The sequence below is a fragment of the Anser cygnoides genome, chromosome 8 (genome assembly GCF_040182565.1).
Source record: "Anser cygnoides isolate HZ-2024a breed goose chromosome 8, Taihu_goose_T2T_genome, whole genome shotgun sequence".
Lineage (NCBI taxonomy): Eukaryota > Metazoa > Chordata > Aves > Anseriformes > Anatidae > Anser > Anser cygnoides.
This window is the reverse complement of record NC_089880.1, coordinates 3,635,828-3,655,496: the sequence shown is the minus strand read 5'-3', so window position 1 is coordinate 3,655,496 and position 19,669 is coordinate 3,635,828. Positions and strand designations below refer to the sequence as shown.

The 19,669-nt window shown below is 50.3% G+C and overlaps 1 long non-coding RNA gene across 6 annotated transcripts in view; it reads left to right on the top strand.

Annotated features, from left to right (window-relative positions):
* Positions 1–435: 435 nt before the first annotated feature.
* Positions 436–19,669, top strand: part of LOC106039465 (uncharacterized) — a 43,634-nt gene continuing 24,400 nt past the window's right edge. Inside the window, exons 1-3 of one of the 6 annotated variants that reach the window (XR_010833246.1) lie at positions 436–1,431; positions 3,757–3,871; positions 4,006–4,310. This is a non-coding gene — a long non-coding RNA (uncharacterized lncRNA). Of the gene's footprint in view, positions 1,432–1,676; positions 1,972–2,752; positions 3,315–3,756; positions 3,872–4,005; positions 4,311–19,669 lie in introns of those variants that run through there. The other 5 variants (XR_010833248.1, XR_007164581.2, XR_001209267.3 and 2 more) reach the window with 5 other exon arrangements.

The window sequence follows — 19,669 nt, the reverse complement described above, 5'->3', positions numbered from 1 at the left end:
GAGGCCGCCGGTGCCTGGGGCGGCGGTGAGGGGCAAGGGGCCATTGTCTGCGCCCGGCCGCCTCCGGCTGCGGGGGGTCGGGGGGGCCGGGGGACCTCCTGGCGGCGCCTTCCCCCAGCCCCGGGAGCGGCGGAGCGCACCCCTACGGGGGGACTTTTGTCTCCCCGTCTGCCTGGGTAGACGAGGCAGCCGTAGACGTCTGCGGCTCGCGTGCATATATAGTGCTTTAATAATTACATATACGTCTCTATAAGCTCATTATTCAGGAAAGACTAGAAAACGCGAGCAAATTGGAGTGTTGGCAGCAGGGGTGATTGCAGGTCTGGATGCACACTCCGTCTCTTCCCAACTCGCCGCCCCCTTCCCCCCCCCCCCCCCCCCCCCCCGATCATATTTATCTGAGATTATGTCAAATTTCACTGATCGGAAATGTCTTGCCCAAAAGCAATTCCCGCTGGAAAAAGTCAAAAGGGTTCCTGGCATTAAAACGACCTTGCCTCATTCCTGATGAAATTAGCAGCGCTGCATGTTTAGAGACTTGCTATGGATGCACTTTGGTCACAGTAAGAAGTCAGAGATTTGGGGTATAATCCCCCGTCTGAGCAGGAGCCGTCTGCTTTCACTAGCTGCGGATCCCGAGACCAGCACTCGAAAGCGTCTTAGACCCGCAGTCCATTTTTTACTTGTCTTTAAGTGCAAGCGATGGGAATTGCTAACCTCGGCTAAGAAAATTTCATTTCCCCCATCCTGCTAAACGGTTCTGGTCGACATATGTTTGTTATCAGAGAGAAGTGCTATGAACACAGAGCCATTTTCTTAGCAGCTCTTTGACTCTGTGTTACCATAGTCCCACACGGCATTGGTCCTTTCCCGTTGGGAAGTCATGAATAAGAGACTGTGAAGCTTGCACGTCAGATCTTCCTCAATTAATCCACCATTAGCATGTTTGGGATCCTCTACTGGATGGTTAACAGCAGCTTTGGTAACTGTATGCTGTCCATACCCAATTATGCTCTGCTAAAAATGAACTCTGCAGAACAACCTTCCTGAGCTGTCAGTGTCTCCCGTTTTCCTATTTTAACGCTTGTGTGTAGTGGCAGGCGACAGATGGTGTAGATCAGATCGATTTGATTGCATTAGGCGATTTTTTTTTCCTCCTCTCCCCCCCGACTCCTTTTCTGGAAGCCCACATTCAGCTGAGAGGCGATCGCCGGGGACATGGGAAGCAAGAGCAGCCGCCGATGTGTGAAAGCAACGAGACACGGCCAGCCAGAGGCGCCGGGGTCCCTTCCCGGGGTTTGTTAACATGGTAATCCGGCACCAGGAGAGAAAGCTGCTTTCTGCTGCCCAGAGCCCGTTCCCCATCACACATCAGATGACTCCCTGGTTTTACACACAGTTGGAGTTCTGCTTGAAACCTGGATTTAAAGGGTAAGCACTTCAATAGAGGTGGATTTCTGGTGGTTACTCGGGTAGGTGGTGAAGAGAGCGAGGTTCCAGCGATTTTAAAAAGAGGCTGCCTTTTAGCGGGGATTAATATTTTCTTCTTCCTCCTTTCTTTTTTTTTTTTTTTTTTTGTCGCGTTCACCTCCCCACCCCCCCCTCCTTCGCCCCCCTCCCACCCGCGAGCCCCCTAATTCCGAACAATTTCTCGCACGGAGAGACACCGCGCCTCTCTATTGACGGATGGGCTCGAGGATCGATATCCCCCCCTCTGAAATTTGCTTTTCGTGGCAAACCCGAGCTCTGCTCGGAGCTCCGCTCCTGATAGCTTAATTGTTTCATCCCCTCCACCCCTTCCCCTCCCTTCCGTCCCCCCCTCCCGGGGCACGGCACAGCCGCTGCAGGCGCCCCCGGGGGCCCTTCCCCGGCCTCCCCGGGGCCGGGTCTCCGGCTCGGGGGGCTCTTTCGGCGGGGGAGCGGGGCGGCAGCGTCGGATAAAACATGGCTTTCGGGAGCCGGCGAACAAAGGTATTTAACGCCGAGGCTGCGCCGCCACCGGCGCTGCCCGCATGCGGCGGCGGAGGTGCGAGGTGGGCGCTGCGCGGGGGGCCGGGGGCGAGCGGGGCGGCGGCGGCGGGGCTGCGGCGGGGCTGGGCGCTGGTGCGGAGCTGTCCGGTGCCCGGTGCTGAAGGCCCGCGGCTGCCGGGCCGGGCCGGGGCCGGGCAGGGGCGCGGGGAAGTTTCGGAAGGCGCCGAATTGGCGGAGGAGCCGGGGGGGGGGGGGGGGAGGATTTTTTAGGGAGGGGAAGGGCAGTGTCGGAGGGACGGGGCTAGGGTGAGGATGGAGCCGCGCGGGTTTTCTTTGCTGCGGGAATCGCACTCTCTATTTTTTTTATTATTTATTTAATTTTTTTTTTTTTGCTTTAAAAAACGCGGAGTTTGGATTTCTGCCTGATTCTCGATGCATTTGTGGAGCGCCTCCAAATTTCGGAGAATACCAGTCTAGGTGTACCACGTAGCGTGTTTTCGCCATGACTCGGTGCATTTTACTTTTCCAAACGGCTTTTGTTCAAGTTGAAGGCAACCCACGGCATCAGTTATTTCAGTTCTAACGGCGGCTAATGGGGTTACAGCCTTCAATTTCACAGCGGGGAAAAATTACAGTGTTTGTTATTTACTTTCTATCTGCCATTTAAAATGTAACTTCAAAGCTTCCTACGGTAGAGGAATATAGGAAATTACACCGAAAAGGAGATTAAAATAGAGGAGAGTTGGATTATTATTTTTTTAAAATTTTATTTTGGATAATGTGGCTGTCAAAGTGGTGTGGTTTGTGGTTTTTTTTTTTTTCTTTCTCCCTTTGTTTTTCTCCTTTCTTTCAAAGAGGCAAGAGCCTGTGGTACAAAACAAATGCTATCTTCTCGTAGCTTTTCGGAGGAAGCATAGTGGCAATATGTCAAGGGAGCCGAGAGCTCGTGTTGAGGAAGGAATCCGGAGTAAAAGCCAGCATCTTGCCTTAATTTCATTTGGAATCTAATCAACAAGCTGGTCAGTCGCAGAGCGCGCCGGATGGTGAGAGCTGTGCGTGCTGCACAGTCACTGCTGGCTGGGGGAGCGCGGGGCGCCCCCGCGGTGTGCGGGAGCTGTGACCGCGCCGTGCTGGCTCCCGGCCCCCTCCCCGCCGCTCGCACGGGAGCTGTCCTTAGCGTTAGGAGCTGGGGGGAAATGAGACGGAGAAGTTCCTGATCGCCGGGCGAAGTGTGCCGTGCCATGACGTTGCAGAGACCCTTTCTGTTTAGTTGGCGAACAATAAACGTTTATTATCGCCGCGGCAGATCATCAGACAAAGCTTCCCCCTTCCGCCTCCCCCAAGTACGAGCGCTGCTGATAAGGGAACAGCTCCGGGTGACGGGCAGAGCCGCAGGCGCGATTTGGCGAGAACTTCTTTTATTCCCACTCCCGGTCCTCTGCGCCTCGCAGCCCGGCGCCGCGGTGCGCTCCGGCTGCCTCGGGGCTGGGCGCCCCCCGGCCCGCGGGGCGCGGGGCCTGGCGGGGGAGCGCCTCTGCTCAGCGCCGAGCCCTCGCTGCCTCTCGCTCTGCTTTCCTTTCTCTGCGTCGCTTTCCTTCCCGCCCGCCCTCCTCTCTCTCGGCAGCGCAGCGAGTCACTGTTGAGTCAGGACTCGTAAAACGCGTTCGCAAAGCCCAGACGAAAAGTCTCTCAGGCGTGGCTGCTGCCGTATCGGAGCTCTTCCGAGCCCACCTATGCAAACAGATCTGTAATATTTGTGTGCTTAACCGTGCGTCTCTTTTACAGGAATCTGTTGCTGCGTGTGACATCCCTTGCGAGCTCCCAGGGAGAACTGACGGAGCATACAGCTAGGGAATAGGATGCCGGAGAAGCGCGGAGGAAGAGACCGGGCAACCACCAGGTAAACTCAACCTTACTTTGATTTATTCCCTCTCTCCTTGCCTGCAGGACCCTGCCCGCCCCAGCGAGGCAGCGGGAGCGCAGAGGAACTGTCCGCGTGTGTTAAACGCCCGCTCCTCTCCTTTGCCTCCGCAGGACGGGAAGGCACCGCGCCCGCTGGATATGGGACGGGATCGCTCGGCTACCCTTGTGGATTCTCCTTCTGCTAGAGGGGAATTATAGTTATGGATTTATTGCCCCGGTGCAGCACTTCCAGCAGCAGCAGCAGCAGCTTTCTGACTCTCTTCGGTGACGGGTATTCTTGGGTGGATAATACGGATTACGTTGTTATTGCTTAAGAATACGCGTAGTCGAGGAGAGTACCGGCGGCGGGCAGGCAGGCAGGCAGCGCGACCGCCCCCAGCCCACCAGCTGGCTCCCAACCTCCTCTAGTTGCCAAGGTAGCACCTTTTCCATCTTTTCCTACGCTTTGCAATGTGTCGCTCTGTCTGGGTCTCTGCCGGGCGGGGGGAGCTCGGACGCCCCGTCCCCTGCGGGGGGGTGCCCGCCCGTGGGTGCGTGTGTGTATGGGGGGGCTGGGGGGGGGGGCGAGCCCGGGGCCGGGGGTTGCGCAGGGCCGGGGCTGCGGGGGGGGGGGGCCCGTGGGACCGGGGCCGGTTCTGTCCCTCCCGGGGACCCCCAGCCCACGCCGCGCCCGCTGCCCCTCGCCCCGCTCCGGCGGGGAGAGAGGGGCGGGGATGGGGGCGCCGCCGGCCCCGCCTGCCGAGGGTCCCCCCCCTTCCCCCGGGTCCCCCCCCCGTCCTCCCCCCGGCACAGGGGCTGCCTGCGGGGCAGGGGCGGCCGCGGCTCCGCCCGCAGCCGGCAGCGGGGCCCGGGATGCCGCCCCCTCCCCAGCCGGGCTCCGCGGGGGCGGCCGCGGCCCCTTGCCCGCAGCAGCCGGGCCGTGCGGGGCGGGAGCTGGCGGGCACCGAGCCGGCGGCCCCCTCCTCCGCCCCCTGCCCTGGCTGCGGGGACGCCGAGAGGCTGCCGGTTGTGGCCGGTTGCTTCGAGGGGGTGGCAGCCCCCTAATCCTGGTAACGACGCGGCGAAATTAATCGTGAGGGCAGAATTAAGGGCTGCCCACCCTCTAAGGGCCCGGCAGCCCCCGAGGCCCCAGGCTGAGACACATGGCCGAAGCCAGGGCCGAGGGGCTGGTTCCCTGCCGGGGCTCAGGTGGTGGCTGCTCTGCCCCCTTCAAAGGGCTGAGGGCTCCCCCAAAGGTACCTGCAGGTGGGAGATGCAAGCAGGAGTGTTGATTCCCGTTACTGTCCCAGCCATGCCCCGTTGCTTTAACATAGAACAGGTGCATCTGTCCCTCTCGCTAATCTCAGCAGCAGGGCACGGGCTTTGGTTAAAAGCCTGGCTGGCTTTTTCGGATGCTGTGCTTAGGAAAATCAAGGCATAGCATTTTCCCCTGCTCCCCTACCCCCAGGACTACTAAAGACAAGGAGCAGGAGGTGATCGCCTTTCCGTTCCCGGTTCGAGACTTCCCTGCACACCCCCATGATCCCAGGTCTTGTTGCCACATAATGGCAAGTGTGAGACCGCGTTTCAGCCTTACGTGAATTAGATCAGAAGCCATTTTAAAGCAAGACCAAGGGCACTGTGATGAGTTAGCCTTTTTGAACGGATACTTCCCCAGGCTCAGCTTGGATGAGCATGAGAATGATTTTTAATATGGGCAAGCCAGATGTGGGGTGATCGTTCAGTTGTGAGTGCGAGGCGGGATCATGGAGAATGTCTTTCACTCTTGCTTAGCAATTGAAAGGCCATCTATGTTCTGCTTAATTATTTCAAACAACTGCCAAAGGAATCTTACTCTGTTGCCTTCAATAGCGCGTGGAGCTCTCATTGTTACGCAGACGTGTGGATCTGTTATTCTTTAGACACATCTTTGATGCTAGCACTCTGATCCTCGTGTTTCTCTAATACCACTTGAAAGCAGATTTTTTTTTCTTGTAGTTTAGTACGTTCAACAGCCTCAGAAATAATGTTAAATTATGCTTTAAAAAGACACGATCAGCTGCTAAATCATAGTCAGTTCAGCACCGTAACACATCCGCATTCACAAGTGCTGCAAGAACAGCGATGGAAACACTATTTTAAACATCCAGGTTTGTATTACAAACCTTCCTCTGATCTGAGCTTTTAGTTGACATTTTCCCTTGAGTCATGACTTAGAGTATTATCAGGAGTTCCCATTTCATCACATAAAGGATGTGGTTTTGTTTGCTCTTCGCTTGGTTGAGTATCTCGTGCAGTACAGACTGGACTGTTACCCATAAATACAAGCTTAGCGAAATGTTCCTTTATACCTGGTTTCTTATAGTTGCTCTCTGTTTAGCATGGTTAGCTGTTTTTGCTGAATAACGCCTTAATGACAGGGTTGATGCATTTTTAATGCATGCACTCTTTGTCAAAATTAACATTTTGATGATTGTAGATTTCTTTTCTCTAAAATCTTTCGGGGTTTGTCATGTTATGGGTTTAAAAGAGTGAAACTGTAAGGTCTGATTGGAGAAATGCTGGATATGCTCACCAAAATGATTATAAAGCATTGTTTAAATGCTCAGTATTATAGGAGCTCTTCGAATTACGTTTCCCAATGGCATGATCTCATATTTGCCCTCCTCAGGTTCATTAGCAGTTCTGGGGTCTGTCACGTACGGCTATTGAAGGGCGGAAGCATTGGTTTCTGAGCAACTTGCCTCTCAGAAGAGGCTGTTTATGCCGTGGGCCTGATCCCCTGACTATGTGGAGCTTCTGTGGGACTGCTCTGAGAAGCAAGGTTGCTCATGTTAAATCCAAAATATTTGGGGCCAGATACCACCGTTCAATGCCATAGCAAAGCCTCCAATCAATTTCGCTGCGGGAAAGATTAGACCCTTAGCGAAAGGGAAGTTTACAACCCTACACTTCTTATTTTTTGATTTTTAGAAATCCAGAATCCTGTGTGCTAAAAAATGAGCCTAAAAGCTCTCTGCCTTTAATAATCTAATGATATTTTGTTAACAGCAAAAAATATACTAGAAATCTATAGACCAACTTAATAAAAAATTACTTTGTAAATAAGGGTATTTAATTGTACCAGTGCGAGTATTTTCTAAGATGACATTTTAGAATGAGGTTTGTGGCAGCACCAACTGTGTGCTAACAGCTATTTTGGTGAGTGCGTATTTAATTAATTTAGAATACTAAATATCTGTTCTAAAATTGTTATTGTAATCTGCATCCTGGTAGAAAATTAAATAAAGAATCAGCCCAAAAATAATTACTTGAACTTAGCCTATTTTTAAGGGCCATAATCCTCTGAAGATTTATATCCCTGGGTCACTTTACATGCTGGAGCAGCCCCGGCCGCTGCTCGCTCGGTAAGTCTCGCCCGCGCCAGGCCCCCCAGCAGCGTGACTGGCACGGGGTGGCAGCGGCCCTGTGCCCTGCTGGCAGCAGGTGGCCCTGCTCTGTGTGGGGGACCAAGGACGCTGGGACCTTCCCACAATGGGCACTGCCCCGTGGCCATCCCACAGTTCACCCACAGCACCAGCAGAGAGGGGAGAGGAGGGAGAGGAGCTGTGGGCATGAGTCCCTGGGCAGGCGAAGGAGCGGCCCTGCCGGGGTCCACGTGTAGAAGGAAGCGCAGCTCCTCTTAGCAAGGCCCCATGGTACGAGATGAGGGCTTCCATTTGATTTCAGGTGCTTTTTCTGCAAATACTGCAGCCCCTATGCATATGTCCGAGTGGAATATCCGTATCACTGCACGTATCTCTGAACGGAGGCTGCAGCGTGCTGTCCAGAGCCCCACTCGTACAGCCCCGGAGAGGCAAAACCCCCACCCACCTCAGCAGGGGCTGCGAAGGCTCAGCACGTCTTTACGACCGGTGCTGTGATTCCCATCGCTGCCTGCAAATTTCCCCAAAATAAATGTACACAGTATTGCATGCAGATAACATGTGCAGTTCTGCAGGCGCCTTTCACTAGGATAAGTTCTGCTTTCCGTTTTCAAGACCCAACCTGATTTTGCAGGGAGTGTAGGATTTCTTCCTATTGCGGGCCATTGTCTTTTGTGTCAGTTGAGGTGGTTCACAGAGTTTTCTTGAAGAAACTGAAAACAGATAATGCCTGTATGTAGACACAGATACACACATAATTTGCAGCTGTAAAAATAAGCTCTCTAGCCTTTTCCTGTTTCTTTACATCACACTAGAAGTAATGTATACAACTGGAGTTTTATGCATTTTTTTTAATAAATAGTCTACACACAAAAAAGGCTTTTTCTTCTCTTCCTTTTAAAAGATTATTATATTTCTGAAAAACAGCCCCTAGTTATTGCCTCTTAGCTGTTCTGACACTTCACCATTTAGTGCTGTAAAGGTAAACCGTAACACCCGTTACTAACAATCATAAATTCTTACAGATGCTGAATCTGTCTCCCCAAACCTTTAACTATGGAAACATTTCCTGGGCATCCCATGATGCTTGCACTCTTTTTATTCTTATCATTTCATAACCAAATTGCACAAAAATCAAAGGACTTGATTATCATATACCTGCAATGCATAGAGCTATTTATAAATGTTGGCTCAATAATAACAGTGACTCAAAAGGAATTTAAATGACGGGCCAAAAATAAGACATCTAAAAGCTAAAACCAAAGCCAGAACTCCTAGAGGTGATGGGAAGAGTCTGACACGGAAGGACAGAGCGGCTCCTAAGGCAGGCGAGGGGAAGGGGCCTGGAGGCGCTGGCTGAGGGTGGCCGTGCCGCAGCTCTGCAGAGCCACAAGGCAGCCTGGGGACGTGGTGCTGGCAGGGCGTGCCACGCGGGTGGAAACCACGGCTGCAGCAAGTGTGGAGGTGTGATTTCTGGGAAATCAGTACTTAGTTAAAAAGAGTCCACAGAAAATTAGGTGAAATGTTACAGAAACTAGAGGGACTGACTGGTGGGAAGAATAAGAGCCCTGCATATATAGCTGGAAGGAGTAATACGTCTGTGAGTGTAAATATATATATATGTCCACATACGTATATACACGCATACCTAGCCAAAGTTACATAACCGTGCCTATGCCATAAAATAAATGAGTATCCTGTTATTGAAATCTTCCTCACGTGGAAGTCAGCAGGAGTTTTGCCATTGATTTCCAGGCTGCCGCCTGTCTGCAGGAAGGTAACCTGGTGCGTGCAAATGAACCTAGGGGCAGCGCAGGGAAGAAGTGTAGCATGGCTGTCAAGGAACAGTCCCTCTCAGGGAACCCAATACGTATAGCCAGTGAGGAATATAATATGTAGTAATATATGCATTATGTGTATAGTAATGTATAAATAGATAAAATAAATAGTAAAACAAGCAATGGCACAATCTTCAGCTAGGAACTCCCGTGACTAGGAGATTTAAAATGAGCTTGGCCAAGACACGGCAGGCACCACGCACCAGCGACAGCTGGAGAGCCACCTCTGGAGGCCTTCTGGCCTCTGGCTTCTGTGCTGCACTACTGTGGGGTTGCGGTGGGTCAGATAATTCTCCTGTACTTGACACCATTAGGAAGAAAGAGGTAGGCCCATGAAGGGCTCCTTAAACTTCCCAAGTTACCCTCTCAGAGTATTTCAGAGGCGCTAGTCTTCATCTTTTATTTGCTTCAGCACCAGTCGTCGCCACGATAGTGCTCTATATTAGTTCATCTGGATTTTATGTAATGTATACCCTTTTCACGTTATGAGATTAGGCATGAAATGTTGGAATAATACAGCTTTTTTAAAAAAATATTAAAACCTGCTGATTCATAACTTTGCTTGGAATGTTAGCAGTTCTCTTGCTAAGACAGGACAATATCACAAAGTTTATTAATGTTCACAGGGTCAGCCTAGCTTTTAAATCACTCCGAATCAATGACAAAGTGATCACTGTGGGATTGGTCTTCTCTAATTGGAGAATGAGGGACATTCTGAACTAGAAGTGTACAGCATCTAATTGTGCAGCCTGTTACCAAAAAAAGCAGCATCTTACTGCATCTTAGAGAGGGATTTACATAGATAAAGTAGATTTCATATGACTTCTTTTAGATTATCTGAGAGTAATAGCTTTGCAAGTATTCACATTCTCCTAACAAGAAGTTGATGGAGAATTCAAATAAAAATGCATCACTGTAGTGATGATCACTGTAGTGATGCATTTTATAGGATTTATTTATTTTTTTTTAAATAGGTGGGGAATAATAAGAGCAGGGAGGCTTGATGCATATGCATTAATGCTTCACTCTATCTGGAAAATAAACTTGTAACAATTATTTTTAAGAGAAAATTTACCTGGTTATTCCAAGAAAACATAGACCGCTATTACCTCTCTGCCAAAATGCCAAAAACATTCTTCTAAAATACAAAATTATGCAATTTAATGCCTGCTGTTTTATCGAAGCAACAGTTATTACAGTCTTGATGCTTTTGCTGCTAAAAATGACCATTAAAGGGGGGAAATTGTTCCTTCTTCCCCTACTTCTTTTTCTCTTCTATCTGGCTGCCCCCTTCCTTTTTATGATACAAGCGAAGGGTTGGAGAGAACAGAAAGCGTTTGTTTGTTTGTTTTTGTTTTGATTTTTTTTCTCATTGTGTTTTACTTTAGAAACATCAGGATCATGTAATTCCCTATTTTTTTTCAAACTGTCTTGAACTATAGAAAAGAGCAGTGAAAACTGCCTCAAACCTTGGTTTAAGAGGTGACAATTTTTCTGCTTTTAAGAAAGAGGCCTGTTTTCCTGCGTGTTTCCCATGGATCTGAGTTACGCAGAGGACAATAAAATGATTACTTTTGAGGTTTCAAAATAAAATCACTTTCTTTTTTACTGTGCATGTCGCATAGCCCTTTGTTGTGCTATGACATTATGCTACTGTCGTGTGTGCGGTGATATAAATGCATTCGTCTTCCACCATTCACAAAGTCCCTCAGTGAAACAGGACCTGCGAGTCCTGCCCTAAGAAGCAACAGACAAAGCCACTTTCCCTTTGGTCTCTGTGTTTTGTTGCTTGTCTTTTACGTGTATGTAAATATGTTCTTACCAGCACAGATCATAGGAGCGGTACAGACCCTCGATTAGGGCTGAAAAATAGTGATGTTTAATTTTCATTTGTGGGAGCTGCAGTGAATCAGCGCTGCTTGCTCGGCTCCGGCTCCCTGCTACAACGGGAGGAAAACTCCAGCAACGGAAAGGAGCCTGAATGGAGTGATGCAAAATCTGAGCAATGCAAAACAAATAAAGCCCCGCACAAAATACCTAGCTGGAGTTTTCATCTTTGACTTTTATTAAATGCCACTATATTTGGAGTATTCCACATTCATCGGATGCAAAACTTAAATAAGTGCCCTGTAGAGTGGCTGGGAATAATAGCTCTGCTTTCTCTGATAAAATTTCTCTTCTGAGATTAGCTCCGGAGCTAGCAGTAAGGTCAGTATTTCATTTCATAGAAGTCAGCTCATGCTGACAAGGGTTTGGCCTCCTTAGTGATGGGCCGTTTGCTGCTCAGAAGTGTGAGGAATGGCTTTCCAAAATATCGATAGCTTGCCTTCGCTAGGGTTCACGATCAGATCTAACTTGTAGTATCAGTGCGCTGCAGCTACAGGCTGGGAGGGCCTGGGCCTGGCACCACCCTGAGCTTTGCTCTTCCAAGTACGAGGCCAGTTCTGCCATTAGTGTAAACCAGTGGCTTATAAGAAAGTCAAATGAGATTTGTGTCAGAGTAGCCCAGACTACAGCTTGGTCTTGGGATTTGAAAAGGAATAGAAAAATTAGGCTGCAAATGTTAGTATTCTGCTTTAGCTTGGTTTTGGTGTGGTTGTATGTAAATGTGCTTATATGCACGTGCACACACGTACAGAGCTGCATCTCCTTCCCATGGACGTTTCCCACAGCTGTGTGGCTGCAGTGGTGCCTACCATTTAACGAGGACCTAAGAGTGCAAAATCTTCGTCCTGGTGCGCTTTGATTGACATGTGCAGAGATTTCAGATAAAGGCTCTGGGATCCCGCTTTTCAGCCATAAAAGGAAAGCAGGCGAGCTTCATCCCCAGCTAAACCGTCTGCACAATGTACATCAATAATGAGACAGCATCTATTTATATATTGCTTGCTGGAAATGACTGAATTCGCGCAGAGCTCGGCGAGGCAGCCGGAGCTCCACCGGCCTCCACGGGGCTATTGCTGGCACCCAGGGTGGTGCCTCAGGCACACAGGAGAGGAGGCAGCGCTGGGGTCTTGCCACGCCGCGGGGAAGGCCACCAGCCCAGCTCAGCTCTGGGACGGCGGTGTGCTCGCTGCCCACCCTGCACCGCGGAGGGAGCAGTGGAGGAGCGACCTGGGGCGCAGCGCTGCCCCTCCGCCATCTGCCAGCCCAGCCTCTCCTGCCATCTTGCCTGAGGTTCACCAGGAGAGGGGAGGAAGGCGTTACTGGCTGGATGTGCACTGACACCTTTTGGCCATGTCACCGCAGGTTTTCACCAGCCTTGCTCTTCCCTTAGAGAAACGGTGTGGTGATGAAACCCCATCCCTTGTCAGGGCGTTGGCAATGTAGGGCTGCGGGGCTGATGGCGCAGTGGTGAGACCAAGGTGCAGCGCTGACACAGCCTGGTAGCAGGAGCCTGCTTGTCCGTGAGAAGCTTAGCACAGGCAAGGTGCTCAAAAAGCCTCACCAAAGCTCAATCTAGACAGTGATTTCGCTGTGTCCTTTTTTACTCCTTCTCTCCTTGGTGGCTCTTGTGTACTTTGCCCATATGCTCTGAAGCTATTTGGTTTTCAGTTTTATGTATGTTTTATGTAAATTAGAAGAATCAAGCTCCTCTGCTTGCTGAATTATAAATTGAGTGGAGATTGGCAGACTCCCATTAGACAACGTCTGCCCATTACCCAAGGTGCAGGCACCCGGGCCAGGCGGCTGGCTGGGCCAGCACGGCAGAGGAGCGGGGAAGGGGCTGCCCCGTCCCACATGTCCCACGCTGCTGCAGCGTGCGCTCGCAGCCTTGAATGCCCCTGTCCTCCAGGTGCCCCTCCAGCTCCTTTTGGACTGGTCTCAGAGGCACACATTTATTGACTCCCTGGCAGTTTGCTCAGCATGTTCATTACACCCTGTACAAACGAACCGCTCTTAAATGCTTGTTTCCACTTCCCTACTGCAGGACCAGACTAAATCCAGGCTGCCTCCTCTGGGAGCACTGATTCATTTTGTTCCCTTTCTTCCCGTTGTAAGTCAAAACTGGTGTTGGTTTTAGCGTGCGTCTCTTTGGCTCACTGCCTTCTTTGTCTCTGCTTTCCCAATCCCACACAGATTTTCGTACAGCCGAGTTCTGTCCCAGTCTGTCTGTTCCGCAGTAGCTGAGTGCACTCCGACTGCGTGGGACGACGGCACAGGGCTCTGCCAGTGGCTGGGCAGCCCAAGAAATGCCAGCAGCAGAGCAAGTGACTTGTGTGGCGTTTAGGACTTTCTGAGAGGGTGGAGAATCTGCTGCGGGACAGAAAGGAAGTCCCCTGTAGTCTGTTATGGAAAAGCTGGGTTAGAAATGGATTGCTGCTGTGGGCAGTGGTGAGCTCTGCAGGCTCCGGGCACAGTCCTCGGGCAGGTAGGCCCTTCCCACCCAGCGTGCTGGTCTGAGCAGGGCCTCGCAGGGGCACATGGAGCTTGGCCGATCCCAGTGGGATTCAAGCACATGCTTTGTTAAAGTGCATCCTAATTGAATCATTTTTTCGTAAGCAGACAGATAGCTTCAGGAGTCTCAGACTAGCACCTACAGGGCACAAATGGCGTCATCCCTGGTGGGGCTCTGCCCTGCACTTGTTTGAGCTTGGACTCTCTTCCACTGGGTTCATAAAATAGGTGCCTTTTTAAAAGTTTTTTTTTCTTTTTTTTTTTCTTTTTTTTTTTTTGTTTAACCAAAAGCATTCATTAAAACAGAGATAAATTAGCCAAGGTTTGAATACTTTGATTCAGTGATACACTCTGAGAATGAGATTTATTCTGTCTGGTCAAATGTTTGCTGAAAAGTCATAAAAAATGTCCAACCAGACCCTCTAGAGCTGCTTATTTGATTTCAAAGGGAAGGTATAACCTTTCATTTCCTGGTGTGATTTTTATTAAACCTCTGCCTATTTTATTTGTCAGACCACATATAAATTTGCTACCACTTGTGTTTCCATATAAAGTACGTATAGGGTTAGTAAGCAGCCTGTAAGTCAAGCTGCTATTTCTTGAAATTCATTTTAATCCATAAAATTGCTAATTAAAGCTGCTTCTCGATACCCAAAAATTAAGTTAACAGTAATTAATGTAGCCAGCCTGGAACCTTAGGAAGCTACTGCCAGCAAGTGTCTTTTGGTGCACACAAGAGGATGCAGTTTGATTGTTGGCACCAACAAACAGGTTGGGAATTGTAAACACGGTAATTAGCAGCAAGTTTCTGGATCTCAACTTGCCAGACTGGCGGTCTGATTCTTGGAGTAGCTGTCGCATGGGAGGAGGGAAAAACAAAGTAAGGGAATTAGAGCAACCTTGCATTGCTCCGCCAACATATGCCACTGGACCAGTGTTTTTCTTGGCAAAGATTGCTGACAAGCAGTTTAAAAGCAGCGTTGCAGCCCTACCACAAACTGTGAACATCACTGCAGGCATCAACCAAGCAACTGTCCCTGGCTCTTCTGCTGCAACTCTAAATGTTGTTCCATGGAAAGGGACTACTGAGTCAAAGGTTTCACTGCTCCATCTCTGCGGTGGGGCACAGTGTTGATAAGGTTATCAGCAATAATGGGATTAAAAGTTAAAATCCACTTTTTGCACTAATCCTAGAGTATGCTATTGTTGAGCTATCAAAGATTAAGGTTATAGTAACCTTATTAACCCTTGGTGTAGTGTAAATAAAAAGGAAATGTCAGCCCTAATTCCACCATGAAATTAAATCTTCACTTCTCTGAATGATGATTCAAACACAGCTTACCCCAGCCAAAATGTGTTATGAAAATTCTGAACTTACATGGATTTAAGAAATACCATCTGAGAGATGATGGGAGAGAGGGACAATGAAATGTGTGGTTTGCTTTGTTTAAAATTAAAAAATACTGTTCATCCAGTTTGTGTGTCTGCTGGAGCTATGGCTAAAGCCAGCAGAGCATGCAAAGAATGAAGTAGGGACCAAGTCCTCAGCTGGTGCAAACCCCTGTGATGCAATGAACACAGCTCTGCAGTCTGCAGCAGCTCAGGGTCTGGCTCTGGGAAGATCAATTGATGGTGTGCTGGGCAGCAGCCATGATAGCCTCCTTGTTCCTGTCCCCATCCCTTGCTTGCTGGGTACTCTGTGGTCTCAGTTATTGCTGCCCCAGTGCCATGAACTGGGCACCCCAACGTGAGAGCTTGAACTGACCATTGCTCCACCAGCACTTTGAGTGACAGGGATGAGGTGCTAAAAACCAACATATGTCAGAAATTAAATGACTGCTGAGCCTTCTAGCAAAGCAGAGCCAGGTGCTGGTGTAATTGGCACAGCCTTTATTGGCTAAGCTGATTTACACTGGGCAGGAGTTGATTCTCCCTGTGGTGAGCATGTGTTCCCTCACCTGTGCTGGGCACTGCCCCTGTTCTCTCCTGCTAGGAGCAGCCATGGCCATGGGTGGGGCTGAGACCCCTGCCTGGGGCTCCTCCCTTCCTGCACACAGGGAAGGACGGGCTAACTGGCCAGGCTTTGCTTGATGCCAATGGGAAATGGCACAGGTAAATTTGTATTTCCTTGTGGGGAGCAGAGGTGTGCTGTGTGACCCACCCCCCCCCCCTATTATTATTATTATTATTTTTTTGATTGGGAGGAAAAATAAGGTGGTAATACAATGGGATGACTCAGAACCACCCTCTCTTTTCATTTTTTTTTCACCCTTGCCTTGTCAAAATGTTGTAAAAATTAAATAACTCAAGCATTTACTTTGAACCTCTAGCAGAGAGATAATTAAGAATTAAGGTATTGCCTATAGTAAGAGGTGAGTTCTCCAGAGAGCAGGAGGCACTGTAAGAGAGAAGAGATGGCTTTGGCAAATCCATGCCTGCTAATGGCATCTGCATCCCTGAGGATGTGCCAGCCCTGCAGAGTGGTGGGGCTGAGGAGACAGCAGCAACTGCTGCCTCCCCCTAGCCTCAGCAGCCCTGGTGAAGCTGGGTCATGAAACTTAGGCTGTTTGTTTCCCCACTCACTGAACCACGTACTTTGGTGTGTGCTGCTACAGCTCTGGTTCATGTCAGCTCAGGGGCCGGTGGGGCCGTGGAGTGGCTCCCTGCCTGCTGCTGCAACTGCTGCCTCAGACCTCATGTGCAAAGTGGCTAGCTTGGGCTCTTTGTTTTTTCCACAGTTCCTGCCATGGTGTAGGAATAGACAGTGTGCCCGTGGGGTTATTTAGAAACATTACTGATTTCCAGTGCTGGCATAATGCTTCCTTCTAGGTAGTATCCCTTTTCTGGACAATTTCCCAGCAAAATAGTAAATGGCAACTGCAGAGCAGTAAAAGCAGTGGCGTGTTTGTTTGACTGACGTTACAGAGCCTGCAGCTCAAAGGCAATTAGGCTCCGCTGTGTGGCAGATTCCTTTCCTCACTTCCCTACCCTGGAAGAGCTGCGTTAGGTTCAGCTTAAGCCTTAAGCTGGGGGTCAGCCTCAGGGAGGGGTTGGTGTCCTCAAGGCCCTGAATGCCCACAGCCATTGCCTCTCACGGAGCTCGGGCCAGCAGCTCTCTGTGGGTGCGAGCCCCCCCCCGACTGCAGCAGAGGACACCATGGTGCCCACGCAGGTCTCGGGCCTGCTGCTCACGGTGGGGCAAGGCCCTTGCCAGAGCTGTGCCTCTCTGTTCCACCCCGGCTGTCACTGGGGGCACGTGGCAGCTTCTTTGGGGGCGAGCTGTTTGCACTGTGACTGCTTTGATGTGTGCTTTGCCTCAGAAAGAGGGGGAAAAAACAGGCGTAACTGCTCAGGTTTGTCAGGAGGAAATTGAGAGCAAATTGCTACCAAATGCAGGGGGCCGCAGTTAGCTGTGGTGGAGTGCTGCGGGTCACTCATCTGTCAGGATCGACTGTGGGGACCAGGCAGGGGCCCACCTTTCTGCCCTCCTGGTGGGGAGGAGGGTCTCAACCACATCGCTTGGTCTGCAGGGCTGTTACAGACCTGTAGCTTACAGACCCTCACGTGTGAGTCCAGGCTTGCTGAGCAGTGCTGTAAGTGCTGGGGGTGGTGCAGTCCGGGAAGACCAGAGAGGTCTTATCCAACCTAGATGATTTTTTTAATTCTCAGACAGAAGCAGCCGTGATGCTGTAGTTCTAGGCTTACATGTGAATGATTAAATCCTGGCTCTAGGTGGAAGCAAATGGGATGTCAGCTGGGCTGGCCACGGCAGGAGGGCACATGGCTCCTGGCTCTGGTGGAGGGAGCAGTGGCAGCAGCGGTGGGATGTGCTCAGGGCCCACCCAGGTGGGGTCTTAGCTTCTGGCTGGACCACTGCTGCCACAGATTGCCTTAGTTGTTGGTAAACACGGTGTCACCACCCTGTCTCGTGCCAGGTCCCCACTCCTGGCCCTGCACCTCGCTTTGTGACCAGGTAGCAGGGTGCTGCAGGGCCCGTCCTCCACAGCCCTGCCTGTGCTGGCGCTCTGGGTGGGGGGAACAGCGAAACCAGAAACGGGCACAGCAGTGACAGCATTTTGGTGGCTAGCACAGATGAGGGGCAGCCTCACTCAGGGCTGCAGCATAGGGTGAGTGCTGGCTGGAACGGCTCTGAGCGCTCAGCCAGCCTGGCTTCAGAATAGGCTTAAAAACAGGCAAGAGTAGCACAAGTATTAGAATATGAATATGCCTTGCTAACCTGATGTGGTGAGCGTGGTCTGACTCTCCTAGGTACCTACATCTTCTGGTATTTCAACATACCCCTACGTAGAAAACAAAATCGTGCTGATTTATTTGACCTACTATTATTTCTTATGGACAGCTTTGAGGAAGATTAGTAATAAAGCCGTTTCTCTTCCTTTTACAATGAAAAACCAGGGTGCCATCCATGCAGCAGTCTGTCACCAAGTAACGAGCCCAGAGCAGCAGCGCTCAGTGGGCTGAAATCCCACGCGCTTCGGTGGGAGTTTTGCCTGGCTGTCCTTGCGGAGGCGGGCTGCTGCGCTGCGCAGGACACGTGAGCAACGGCTCCTGTTTTTAATGTGTCAGAGCATAGCTTGCTCATCCCTACAGTGCTGGGGCTGAAAAACACTGTCAAAATGCAAAGGCAGGAGCTGGCTGAAAACCAGTTGAGTATGCGATCTGGATACTTCGAACTTAGGCATTGTGATTGATAAAGGATTTAAAATGTAACTTTTTTTTTTTAAGCTGGAAGACACTCCATTGATGTTATGTGATTCGAACATGTTTGTGTTGAGAATAAGTGCTGTGCTTTGCAGTGAGCGTGCACCCACGTTTGTGGGGCTGTGCCACTGCCCATGCAGGACAGGAGGCCAGCAGCGTGGTGGCAGTGACTGAGCCCAGCTGGCAGCACCAGATGCATTGCCAGCTCCCCAGGGGCCGTGTGTGGTGGCTGTGGGCAGGGACAGGCTGGTGCTAGGGAAGGGTGCTTAGCTATGCTTCCTGGGCTTCAAACTGATTTCACAGTCCCATTATTTCCCTATTTCCTTTTCTTGGGTGAACTGGAGGGGGGAGTAAATGGCTCTCCTGTTGAAGGAGAAGCTGTTGGCAAGGCCAAGCTCTGTGCGTGGTTCTGAGAACCAGGTGTATGGTGAGCTAAAGGAGCTCACACAGGTGTCCATGGGACTTCTTTCATCATAACCATGGGGCCAGGTGGCATCTCCTGAAAGCAGGACACTGGGGAGCACAGGGAGCTTCAGCAGTCAGGGGTGGTGGATTGTTGTAATGAGCAGATACACCCTAATCCCCCCTGAAAAATAATAGCAAAAAAAACACATGATCAAAGCCTAATGTTGGGCTGAAGCTATGGCTAGCTAGCTTTCTCCCGTCGTGGGGAACTACAGAATGTGAAGCCACAGCTTCAGCTCCTGGCCAGCGCTGGCTCCTGCATGGCAGGCATGCTGTCGTGCAGAACCCCCAGGTCAGCATGGCTCCCCCCTGCCTGAGGAAGGGATGCATCTCAGCGGCACGATCAGCACCCCGTGCTGCTGACCTTGGGTTTTTCTCTTGCATGTGCAGAAAGCACAGGGCGGTTACAGAGGATTTAAATGGAAGGATGCTGAGGAAGCCAGTGAATAGTTTTAAGTGGTAAATGTTTATATTCATAATTTAAATCCATTTTTTTTTCCAGAAATTTAGTATCAACTTTAAAATCTGAGAGCGTGAAGTCACTGGGAAACATAAAAGAGAAGGCTCTTGCTTAAAGAATTTGCGGGTTGAGCACCCATCTCACAGACCTGTCAACATTTCTGTTGATGGATTCCCAGATAGTGCTGAAAGAGCTACTCCAAAGCTCTAGAAATCTGATTATTATTTCCAGAGGATAGATTCATACAACGATGTAAGCCTGATATTCACAAAACAAAACCTGTTTGTCACACAAAATAAATCCCTGCAGTTCAGTCCCTAGTCTTGGTTAACTCACTCCCTTAACAAGAAGTTGGAGATGCGAGATTGGCAAGTGGGTGGAGGGAATTGTTCTGGTGAGCCAAGAAATTTGTTTTCCCTCTGTCCTGATCCCCCAGTGTAACCCAAGCACACCCTGTGCCTGCAGGCAGGATGCAAGCCTCCAACACC